The sequence below is a fragment of the Elephas maximus genome, chromosome 4 (genome assembly GCF_024166365.1).
Source record: "Elephas maximus indicus isolate mEleMax1 chromosome 4, mEleMax1 primary haplotype, whole genome shotgun sequence".
NCBI classification, from domain to species: Eukaryota; Metazoa; Chordata; class Mammalia; order Proboscidea; family Elephantidae; genus Elephas; species Elephas maximus.
In genome coordinates, this window is record NC_064822.1 from 114,826,907 (window position 1) to 114,840,386 (window position 13,480).

Sequence of the window (13,480 nt, forward strand, 5' to 3'; positions counted from 1 at the left end):
AGTACTCACCTTTGACATTCTTCGTTGTTTCCCCGGGAAGCTGGACCTCAATGACCTGAGTGAACCTCAGAGTTGAACAAAATTGTGCTAGTGGGTTAATCTAAGTTATTCCTATCCCCTTGTCCTTAGGAACCTGTACTCACTATAAATATATACATATGGCTTCTGTATTTGTAAGAAATACGATCCTATTTAAAATCAGGAAATATTTCTGTGAACTAAGGACAGTTAAAACAAAGAAAATTAAGTTCAAAGTTCAAAGAGGAGTTAAGAAGCCTCTCTGATTCTGCAAACATGACTGTTCAATATTATCTAGGCAAATTGTTTTCTGCACTAAAGACTCTATTTACTTCTTCCATTTGCAACTGGTGTGCAGAAAACAATTGCATACAAGGTCTCTGGAGACCTGATTCAAAAGTCTCTACTGAATTAAAAGTGCAATTGTAAAAACAGCATGGGGGAGGTGTCATACCTCCTCCAACCCCACAAGGGGGAAGGAGAACCAAGATCAATAGCCCAAGGCTGATGTCTGTAAGGTGGAGGTCAGACATGTCTCCTCTCTCTGCCATCTCTACCAATTCTGACACCAACCATCCCTCCCATAGCACTCTCTGCTGGGTTCAATAATTCATTGCAATGGCCACACAGAACTTATAGACCAAAGTCACAACTGTGGGGTTTATTAGGGAAGTAACAGTTACAATTCAGGCTCAGGAACACTCAAGATACAGTTCTTCCATTAGGATAGCCTCTTCCCCAGCCATGCATGCAGGTGTGCCTCTCCCTGGCCCTCAGTCTCTGCCCAAAGGCATTCAGCTTTCTCTTTCTGTGGGCCAGGAATCCTGCCACGCTGTCTCCTCAACGAACCCCAAGTAGGATAAGTCCAAAAAAGATTTACACCAAGGCAAATTATAATGAAGCACTCAAAAACTAAAGGCAAAGAGAGCATCCTGAAACAATAAGACAGAAGTAAACAGTCACATACGAAGGATCCCCAGTTAGGTTAAATCCCCGTTTCTTCTTAGAAATCTTTGAGGCCAGAAGGCAATGGAATGACATAGTTAAAACATTGAAAGAAAGAACTGTCAATGGAGAATATTTTATCCAGTGAAAGTATCCTTCAAGAATGAGGGCAAACTTAAGATACTTCCAGATAGTTGAAAACTGATAGAGTCCATATTTACTAGACTAGCTCTACATGAAATGGTAAAGATGTTGCTTATAGAGCACTGAATTTCAATTTATGATGATGGAAAAATCACTTTGCGTAAGGGTAGGGTTGAACAGTTGATTAATGTAATTGCTGTCAATAAGTTGTATACCTGTAAAAAGTTGAATTGGCAAAAGTTGTGTAATAAGTATATTTTCAACAACAACAAAATAAAAGAGTAGCTGCTGAGGCTGCTGATGGGATTCAGTTGCTTGGTTTGGAGGTTTACGGTCATGGTTTCATAAGACATTCCAGTCAATTGGCTTAATACCGTGTTTAGTGCTTCTATTTACATCCTAGTTTGTTGCGTAGCACCTGGGTTCTTAAAGGCTTGCAAGTGGCCATCCAAGTCACAATCGTTGGTCTTTATTCACCTGGAACAACACAGGAAGGTGAGTCAAGAATAGGAGGAGGACAAGGAATGAGTGGCTAACTGCTTCCATGAACAATGGCCTCTTTTGCCATGGGACCAGAAGAACTGGATGGTGCCCGGCTACCATAACTGAACATTTTGATCAAAGATTCTATAGAAGAATCCTCATCAAAAGGGGGGAAATGCACAACAGAATTTCAGATTCTCAAGGAATCCAGTCTTTCTGGAGGCATAAAGGCTGGATGAACCCCTGAAACTATTGCCATGACATAATCTTTAAATTAAACCAAAAATATTCCTGAAGTCTTCTTGAAATCAAATAGTGGCTTATCTTAACTGGTAAAAAAATGTCTGCCTTGAGCTTTGTTCTCTTTTAATAACTATCTGTATGGGATCAAATTGACAACAGCAGCTCAAAAGATTAGACAGGAAACTTAGGGGGCAATGAGTTTATGTCAATGAGGGAGAAGCACTTCAGAAAAGGAGGGTGAGAATGGTTGCACAATTGGAAGAATGTAATCAATGTCACTGAATTGTGCATGTAGAAATTGTTGAATTGGTGTATGTTCTGCTGTGTATAGTCTGAACAACAATAATAAAATTAATTAAAAAAAAAAAAGAAATGCCAAAAGGAGTCCTTCAGATAGAGAAGAGAGGACACTGGAAAGTAACTCAAATATACATGTAGAAAGAAAGATCTCCATTAAAGGTAACTGCATGAGCAAGGATAAGTGCAAATTTTAAGGTACTTTTGCTTAATAATTCTAATTTTTATGTTCTTCATGGTTTATAATTACAAACGCATAAAAATAAATTTATGTTACACAAAACACATAATGTATAAAGATGTAAATGCTGATAGCAACATAAATAGGGGGAGGAACTGTATAGGTAGCATTTTGTATGTTACTGAAGTTAAATTGTTTATCAGTTCAAGCCAGGTTGTTATAGATGCAAGAGGTTAAATGTAACATTCATGTACCACTAAAAAAAACTAAAAAATAGGCAAGCATAAAAAAACAGAAGGGGGTCAAAATGGCTCACTACAGAAAAGTATTCTTTCTATATATACTTCAAGTTACTTTCTAGTGTCCTTTCTTTCCCATCTGAAGGGCTTGTTTTAGCATTTCTATTTTTTTAAATTAATTGTATTTATTTTTTTTGTTATTGTTGAGAACATACACCAATGCAACAATTTCTACACTTACAGTTCATTGATGTTGATTACATTCTCCAACTTATGCAACCATTCTGCCCTCCTTTTCCTTTTCTGAAACGAAACACAAAAATTGGTAGTGTTAGAGATAATAAGGAACAAAAAGGGTATGAGATACATACACAAAAATAAATAAATAATAACAGGATGGCAGAAGTCCTTCTTTATGGGCAATTCTGGTGAATATGAATGGACTAAATGTTCTAATCAAAAAGTAGGATTGACAGAATGGAATAAAAAACAAACAAATACAAAAAAAAAAATGATCCAACCATATTCTGTCTATAAGAGAAGCATTTTAAGGCCCGAGGACACAAATTGGTTGGAAGTGAAAGGTTGGGGAAAATATTCCATGCGAATAGTAACCAAAAGAAAGCAGAGGTGACAATCATAATATCAGACAAAATAGACTTTAAATCAAATTTGTTAATAAGAAACAAGGACATTATATAATGATAAAAGGGTCAACTCATCAAGAAGATATAATAATTATAAATATATATGCGCCTAATATCAGAGCACATAATTAGATAAAGCAAACACTGAAAGAATTGAAGGGAGAAATAGACAGCTCTACAATAATAGTTGGTAACTTCAAAACACCATTTTCAATGGTGAACAGAACATCCAGAAAGAAGATGAATAAGGAAACAGAGGGCCCGAATGGCACTATAAACCAACTAGACAGAACAGACATATACAGAACATGTATAGAACACTGAACTAAACAACAGCACAATATACATTCTTCCTCAGTGCAAATAGATCATTTTCCAGGATAGACCACATGTTAGGTCACAAAGCAAGTCTCTATAAATTTTAAAAGATTGAAATCACACAAAGTATTTTCTCATATCACAATATTCAGGACTTATAGACTAATAACAGGAAAAAAATTGGAAAATACACAAATATATGGAAATTAAACAACATACTATTGAATAACCAATGATTCAAGGAATAGATTAAAAGAGAAATTAGAAAATGTTAAGTGAAATGAAAATGAGAGCATAACGTATTAAAATTTATGGGAGGCAATGAAAGCGGTAGTCAGGAAAAAAATGTATAGTGGTAAATGTCTATGTTAAAAAGAAAAATCACAAATCAATAACCTAACCATAAAATATGAGGAACTAGAAAAAGAGCAAAGCAAACCCAAAGCAACCAGGAGGAAGAAGACAATGAGATCAGAGCATAGATAAATGAAATAGAAAATAAAAAACAATGGAAAAAAATTAATGACACCAGTTGTCAGTTTTTGGTAGCTAGACTGGAAAAGAAAAAAAAGATGCAAATATCTAAAATCATGATGCGGAGACATTACAAATGACCTTACAGAAATAAAAGACAAGAATAGTACAAATAATTTATGCCAAAAAAATCAAATAATCTAAGGGAAATTGACAAATTCTTAGAAACATAAACTTCTTACATTGACTCAAGAAGAAATAGAAGATCTCAACAGACCCATCACAAGTGAGGAGTAATCAAAAATGGTGCAACAAAGGAAAGCCCTGGACCACATGGATTCACTGGGGAATTCTACCACACACTTATTGCCCCCCAATCCTTCTTAAACTTCTCCAAAAGCTAGAATAGAAGGAAGAACTTCCAAAACACATTCTGTGAGACTGACATTACCCTGATTCCAAAGCCAGACAAAAATCACAAGAGAACTATGGACTAATATCCCTAATGAATACAGATGCGAAAATCCCCAGTGAAAAAAATAGCAAACGGAAAGCAAAAACACATTAAAGGGATTATGTGCAATGATCAAGTGGGATTTACCTTTAAGAATGCCAGGCTGGTTCAACATTAGGAAATCAACCAACGTAGTTCACCACATTAATAAAACAAAGGAAAAGAACTATATGATTATTGGAACCAACACAGAGAAGGCATTGGACAAAACTCAATACCCTTTCATGATAAAATTTTTCAACAAGCTAGGAATAGAAGGGAAATCTCTTAATACATCAAAGGTCATTTATGAAAAATCCACTCAGTGCAGGACTGAGCACGTTCCCTTTAAGATCAGCAACAAAACAAGAATGCCTGCTATCACCACTGCTATTCAATATTGTACTGGAATTCTATCCGGAGTAATTAGGCAATGTCTTAGTTTTCTAGTGCCGCTATCACAGAAATACCACAAGTGGATGGCTTTAACGAACAGAAGTTCATTCTCTCATAGTCTAGGAGCCTGGAAGTCTGAATTCAGGGTGCCAGCTCCAGGGGAAAGCTTTCTCTCTCTGTTGGTTCTGGGGATATGTCCTTGTCATCAATCTTCTCCTGGTCTAGGACCTTCTCAGGACACAGATGCTGGGTCCAAAGCACTCCTGTGCTTTCTTGCTTGGTGTATGATGCCTCCGCACCCCTCCCCCACTCCCCACCTTGATTCTCTCTTTTTATTCTTGGAAGACATTGACTCACCTAAATTTTGTAGATTGAGTCCTGCCTAATTAACATAACTGCCTCTAATCCTGCCTCATTAACATCATAGAGGCTAGGATTTATAATACATAGGATAATCACATCAGATCACAAAATGGAGAACAACTGCACAATACTAGGAATCATGGCCTAGCCAAACTGACCCACACTTTGGGGGGCACAATTCAACCCATAACATTCTACACTTTGACTCACAAAATTCACATCCTTGTCATATGTAAAACAAATTCATCCCACCTTATCATAGCAAAAGCCTTACATCAACTGCAAGTCCAAAATCTCCTGGGGAAAATTCCCTCTTCATCTGTAAAATCTAGAATACAGGCTATCTGATTCCAAATCACAACAGTGGAACAGGCACAAGGTAGACATTTCCATTGCAAATGGGAGGAATTGGAGGGGAAGGAAGATGGGATAACAGGCAGCAAGCAAGTGAGCAGAACACACTACATTAGCTCTAATGTCTTGAAAATAATCTTCTATCCTCTTGGACCATTTAGGCAATAGCCCTGCCCTCCAGAATCTGGGTATTGGCCATACTGTCTGGATTCTGGGTGGAGACCCTTCAGCCCTGGGGTTCAGCTCAGTCTTCCAGGCCCACTGGATCAGCAACTCTATTCCCTCGCATTTGGGCAGCCCCATTCTCCTTGTCCCTCTGAGTGGCGACTCCATCCTCATCCTTTCTCTCCCTGTTGGCTCTGGGAAAATGTCCTTGTTATCAATCTTCTCCTGGTCTTCTCAGTACGAGGACCCTGGGACCAAAGGACGTGCTATCCTCTCCCTTCATTTTGGGTGGCGTGAAGCCCCTCTATCTCTCTGCTTCCTTCTCTCTTTTGTATCTCAAAAGGGATGGACCCAAGACACAACCTAATCCTGTGGATTGACTCCTGCCTTTAAAGTAACGGCCTCATTAGTATCGCTGTTGTTGTTGTTAGGTGCTGTTGAGTCGGTTCCTACTCATAGCGCCCTATGCACAACTGAGTGAAACACTGCCCAGTCTCGCGCCATCCTTACAACTCTTACTATGCTTGAGCCCATTACGGCAGCCCCTGTCAATCCATCTCATTGAGGGTCTCCATTTTTTCACTGATCTTCTACTTTACCAAGCATGACGTCCTTCTCCAAGGACTGATCCCTCTTGATAACATGTCCAAAGTATATGAAATGAAGTATCAACATCATTGGTTCTAAGGAACATTGTGGTTGCACTACTTCCAAGACAGATCTGTTTGTTCTTTTGGCAGTCCATGGTATATTCAATATTCTTTGCCAACACCACAATTCAAAGGCATCAATTTTTCTTTGGTCTTTCTCATTCATCGTCCAGCTTTTGCATGCCTGTGAGGCAATCGAAAACACCATAGCTTGAGTCAACGAGCGGCATCTTAGACTTCAAGGTGACGTTTTTGCTTTTCAATACTTTAAAGAGGTCATTTGCAGCTGATTTGCCCAATGCAATGCATCTTTTGTTTTCTTTTTTTAATTTTTATTGTGCTTTAAGTGAAAGTTTATAAATCAAGTCAGTATCTCATACAAAAATTTATATACACCTTGCTATATACTCCTAATTGTTCTCCCCCTAATGAGAGAGGACACTTCTTCCCTCCACTGTCTATTTTCCTGTCCTTTTGGCCAGATTCTGAATCCTTCTGCACTCTCATCTTCCCACCACACAGGAGATGCCAACATAGTCTCATATGTCTACTTGATCCAAGAAGCTCTTTCTTCACCAGTATCATTTTCTATGCCATTGTCCAGCCCAAACCCTGTCAGAAGAGTTGGCTTTGGGAATGGTTTCTGTCTTGGGCTAACAGAAGGTCTGGGGACCATGACCACCGGGATCCTTCTAGTCTCAGTCAGACCATTAAGTTTGGTCTTTTTATGAGAATTTGGGGTCTGCATCCCACTGCTCTCCTGCTCCCTCAGGGGTTCTGTGTTGTATTCCCTGTCAGGGCAGTCATTGGTTGTAGCCAGGCATGATCTAGCTCTTCTGGTCTCAGGCTGATGTAGTCTCTGGTTTATGTGGCCCTTTCTGTCTCTTGGGCTCGTAATTGCCTTCTGTCTTTGGTGTTCTTCATTTTCATTTGCTCCAGGCATGTTGAGACCAATTGATGCATCTTAGATGGACGCTTGCTAACGTTTTAAGACCCCAGACGCCACTCTCTAAAGTGGGATGCAGAATGTTTTGTTAATAGATTTTATTATGCCAATTGACTTAGGTGTCGCCTGAAACCATGACCCCCAAACCCCCGTCCCTGCTACGCTAGCCTTCGAAGCGTTCAGTTTATTCAGGAAACTTTGCTTTTGGTTTAGTCCACTTGGGCAGACCTCTGCTGTATTGTGTGTTGTCTTTCCCTTCACCTAAAATAGTTCTTATCTACTATCTAATTAGTGAATACCCCTCTCCCTCCCTCCCCTCCCTCCCCCTCTGGTAACCATCAAAGAATATTTTCTTCTCTGTTTAAACTATTTCTCTAGTTCTTGTGATAGTGGTCTTATACAATATTTGTCCTTTTGCAACTAATTTCACTCACCATAATGCCTTCCAGATTTCTTCATGTTACTAAATGTTTCACAGATTCATCACGGTTCTTTATCGATGTGTAGTATTCCATTGTGTGAATATATCATAATTTATTTATCCATTCATCCGTTGGCGGGCACTTTGGTTGCTTCCATTTTTTTGCTACTGTAAACAGTGCTGCAAGGAACATGGGTATGCGTACATCTGTTTGTGTAAAGGCTCTTATTTCTCCAGAATATATTCCAAGGAGTGGAATTGCTCAATTGTATGGTAGTTCTATTTCTAGCTTTTTGAGGAAGTGCCAAATTGATTTCCAAAGTGGTTGTACCATTTTACATTCCCACCAGCAGTGCATAAGTGTTCCAGTCTCTCTACAAACTCTCCAACATATATTATTTTGTGTTTTTTTGATTAACACTAGCCTTGTTGGAGTACGATGGAATCTCATTGTAGTTTTGATTAGCATTTTTCTAATGGCTAATGATCCTGAGCATTTCCTCATGTATCTGTTAGCTACCTGAATGTTTTCTTTAGTGAAGTGCCTGTTCATATCTTTTGCCCATTTTTTATTGGGTTATTTGTCTTTTTGTGGTTGAGTTTTTGCAGTATCATGTAGATTTTAGAGATCAGATGCTGATTGGGAATGTCATAGCTAAAAACTATTTCCCAGTCTGTAAGTAATCTTTTTACTCTTTTGATGAAGTCTTTGGATGAGCATAGGTGTTGGATTTTTAGGAGCTCCCAGTTATCTAGTTTTTCTTCTGCATTCTTAATAATATTTTGTATACTGTTTGTGCCACGTGTTAGGGTTCCTAATGTTGTCCCTATTTTTTCTTCCATGATCTTTATCATTTTAGATTTTATGTTTAGGTCTTTGATCTATTTTGAGTTCATTTTTTCCTTGGTGTGAGGTATGGGTCTTGTTTCATTTTTTCATAGATGGATATCCTGTTATGCCAGCACCATTTGTTATAAAGACTGTCTTTTCCCCATTTAACTGTTTTGGCGCCTTTGTCAAATATCAACTGCTCATATGTGGATGGATTTACGTCTGGATTCTCAATTCTGTTCCACTGGTCCATGTATCTGTTGTTGTACCAGTACCAGGCTGTTTTGACTACTGTGGCGGTATAATAGGTTCTAAAATCAGGTAAAGTAAGGCCTCCCACTTTGTTCTTTTTCAGTAATGCCTTATTTATCCAGGGCCTCTTTCCCTTCCATATGAAGTTGGTGATTTGTTTCTCCACCTCATTAAAGAATGTCCTTGGGATTTGGGTCAGAGTTGCATTAAATGTATAAATTGATTTTGGTAGAATAGATATTTTTATAATGTTAAGTCTTCCTACCCATGAGCAAGGTACATTTTTCCACTTATTTAGGTCTCTTTTGGTTTCTTGCAGAAGTGTTTCATAGTTTTCTTTGTATAAGTCTTTTACATCTCTGGTAAGATTTATTCCTAAGTATTTTATCTTCTTGGGGGCTACTGTAAATGGTATTGATTTGGTGATTTCCTCTTGGACGTACTTTTTGTTGGTGTAGAGGAAGCCAACTGATTTTTGAGTATTTATTTGGTATCCTGATACTCTGCTGAACTCTTTTATTAGTTTCAGTAGTTTTCTGGAGGATCCCTTAGGGTTTTCTGTTTATAAGATCATGTCGTTTGCAAATAGAGATACTTTTACTTCTTCCTTGCCAATCTGGATGCCTTTTATCTCTTTATCTAGCCTAATAGCTCCAGCTAGGACCTGCAGCACAATGTTGAATAAGAGGGGTGATAAAAGGCATCCTAGTCTAGTTCCTGTTCTCAAGGGGAATACTTTCAGACTCTCTCAATTTAGGGTGATGTTAGCTATTGGCTTTGTATAAATGCTCTTTATTGTTTTGAGGAATTTTCCCTCTATTCCTATTTTGCTGAGAGTTTTTATCGTGAATCGTTGAACTTTCTCAAATGCCTTTTCTGCATCAATTGATAAAATCATGTGGTTCTCGTCTTTTGTTTTATTTTTATGCTGGATTACATTAACTGTTTTTCTAATGTTGAACCATCCCTGCATACCTGATATGAATCCCACTTGGTCATGGTGAATTATTTTTTTGATATGTTGCTGAATTCTATTGGCTAGAATTTTTTGAGTATTTTTGCATCTGTGTTCATGAGGGATATTGGTTTATAATTTTCTTTTTTTGTGGTGCCTTTACCAAAAAAAAAAAAAAATTTTTTTTTTTTTTTACCTGGTTTTGGTATCAGGGCTTCATCAAATGAGTTTGGGAGTATTCCGCCCTTTTGTATGCTCTGAAATACCTTCAGTAGTAGTGGTGTTAACTCTTCTCTGAATGTTTGGTAGAAGTCTGCAGTGAAGCCATTCCAGCCAGGCCTTTATTTTTTTTTTTTATTCTTGGGAGTTTTTTTTTTATTACCTTTTCAATCTATTCTTTTGTTATGGGTCTATTTAGTTGTTCTACCTCTGTTTGTGGTAGTTTAGGTAGGTAGTGTGTTTCTAGATATTTATCCATTTCTTCTAGCTTTTCAAATTTGTTAGAGTACAGTATTTCATAATAATCTGATATGATTCTTTTAATTTCAGTTGGGTCCATTGTAATATTGCCCATCTCATTTCTTATTAAGGTTATTTGCTTCCTCTCCTGTTTTTCTTTTGTCAGTTTGGCCCATGGTTTATCAATTTTGTTAACTTTTTCAAAGAATGAGCTGTTGGTCTTGTTAATTCTTTCTGTTGTATTTCTGTTTTCTATTTCATTTAATTCTGCTCTAATTTTTATTATTTGCTTTCTACTGGTGCCTGAGGGTTTCTCTTGTTGGTCTCTTTCTATTTCTTCAAGTTGTAGGGATAATTTCTTGATTTTGTCCCTTTCTTCTTTTAGTATGTGTGCATTTATTGATATAAATTGACCTCTGAGCACTGTTTTCACTTTGTCCCAAGGGTTCTGCTAGGAAGAGTTTTCATTCTCATCGGATGCTTTGAATTTCTTTATTCCATCCTTAATGTCTTCTATAACCCAGTCTTTTTTGATCAGGGTATTGTTTAGTTCCCAAGTGTTTGATTTCTTTTCACTGCTTTTTCTGTTATTGTTTTCTACTTTCATGGCCTTAGTGTCAGAGAAGATGCTTTGTTATATTTCAGTGGCTTGGATTCTGCTAAGGCTTGCTTTATGATCTCACAAGTGGTCTATTCTAGAGAATGTTCCATGTGCACTAGAGAAGAGAGTATACTTGGCTGCTGTTGAGTGGAGTGTTCTGTATATGCCTATGAGGTCAAGTCGATTTATTGTGGCATTTAGATCTTCCATGTCTTTATTGAGCTTCTTTCTGGATGTCGTGTCCTTCTCCAAAAGTGGTGTGTTGAAGTCTCCTACTATTATTGTGGAGCTGTCTATCTCACTTTTCAATGCTGATAGAGTTTGTTTTATGTAACTTGCAGCCCTGTCACTGGGTGCATAAATAGTTAATATGGTTATATCCTCCTGGTATATTGTCCCTTTAATCGTTATATAGTGGCCTTCCTTATCCTTTGTGGTAGATTTAACTTTAAAATCTCTTTTGTCAGAAATTAGTATTGTCACTCCTGCTCATTTTTCATTGTTGTTTGCTTGATACATTTTTTTCCATCCTTTGACTTTTAGTTTGTGTCTCTAAGTCTAAGGTGTGTCTTTTGTAGGCAGCATATAGACAGATCATTTTTTTAAATCCATTCTGCCACTCTGTGTCTCTTCATTGGTGCATTTAGTCCATTTACATTCAGCGTAATTATGGATAGGTATGAATTTAGTGCTGTCATTTTAGTGTCTTTTTTATGTGTTGTTGTCTGTTTCTTTTTCCTATTTAATTTTATGTGCTGAGTAGATGATCTTTATATCTTGTCTTTTCTTCTTATTCGTTGTTCTTGATTTTGTTTCTGCTGAGTCTCTATTTTTTTCTTGTATTTTATTTTGATGTGCAGGGTAGTTTGTCTTCTTTGTGGTTACCTCATTATTTACCCGATTTTTCTAAATTTAAACCTAACTTTTATTTCTTTGTATTGCCTTGTCTTCCTCTCCATTTGAAAGGTCTATGACTACATTTCTTAGTCCCTCTTTATTGTTTTAATATTGTCTACTTTTACATAATAACATTGGTGTTTCCCTGTTTTTTTTAACTTGATTTTTTTTTTTATTTCCCTGTCTGGGTTGACATCTGATTGCTCTGTCCAGTGTTCTAGTCTTGGATTGATACCTGATATTATTGATATTCTAACCAGAGAACTTCCTTTAATATTTCTTGTAGTTTTGATTTCGTTTTTATGAATTCCCTAAACCTCCGTTTATCTGGAAATGTCCTAATTTCACCTTCGTATTTCAGAGACAGTTTTGCTGGATATATGATTCTTTACTGGCAATTTTTTTTCCTTAAATTTTTTATATAAGTCTTCCCATTGCCTTCTTGCCTGCATGGCTTCTGCCGAGTATTCCAAGCTTATTCTTACTGACTCTCCTTTGCCAGGGTGCCTTTCCATTTATCCCTGGCTGCTCTTAAAATTCTCTCTTGATTGTTGGTTTTGGCAATTTTGATTATAATATGTCTTGGTGACTTTTCTTTAAAATCTACCTTCTGTGGAGTTTGATGAGAATCTTGGATAAATATCTTCTCATCTTTCACGATATCAGGGAAGTTTTCTGCCAACAAATCTTCAATAATTCTCTCTGAATTTTTTGTTATCCCTCCTGTTCTCATGCTCCAATCACTTGTAGGTTATTTGCTTGATGGAGTCTCACATGATTCTTAAGGTTTCTTCATTTTATAAAATTCTTTTATCTGATTTATCTTCAGATATATTGGTGCCATTTTGCTGCACATCATTCAAAAAGAGCTGCAGTAGTATATTGACAGCAAACTGCCAGAAATTCAGGCTGGTTTCAGAAGAGGACGTAGAACCAGGGATATCATTGCTAATGTCAGATGGATCCTGGCCGAAAGCAGAGAATACCAGGAGAATGTTCACCTATGTCTTATTGATTATGCAAAGGCATTTGACTGTGTGGGTCGTAACAGATTATGGATAACATTATGAAGAATGTGAATTCCAGAACACTTAATTGTGCTCATGAAGCTATTGATTGGTTTAAACTCAGGAAAGGTATGCCTCAGGGTTGTATCCTTTTGCCATACCAGTTCAATCTGTATGCTGAGCAAATAATCTGAGAAGCTGTACTATATGAAGAATGGGGCATCCGGATTGGAGGAAGATTCATTAACAACCTGCGTTGTGCAGGTGACACAACCTTGCTTACTGAAAGTAAGGAGAACTTGAATCACTTACTAATGAAGATCAAAGACCATAGCCTTCAGTATGGATTGCACCTCAACATAAAGAAACAAAAATCCTCACAACTGGACCAATGAGCAACATCATGTTAAACGGAGAAAAGATCGAAGTTGTCAAGGATTTAATTTTACTTGTGTTCACAATCAATACCCATGGACGCAGTAGTCAAGAAATCAAATGATGCATTTCATTGGATAAATCTGCTGCAAAGGACCACTTTAAAATGTTGAAAAGCATAGATGTCACCTTGAAGACTAAGGTGAGCCTGACCCAATCCATGGTACTTTCAATTGTATCATGTGCATGTGAAAGCTGGACAATGAATAAGGAAGACCGAAGAAGAGTTGACACCTTTGAATTGTGGTGTTGGCAAAGTATATTG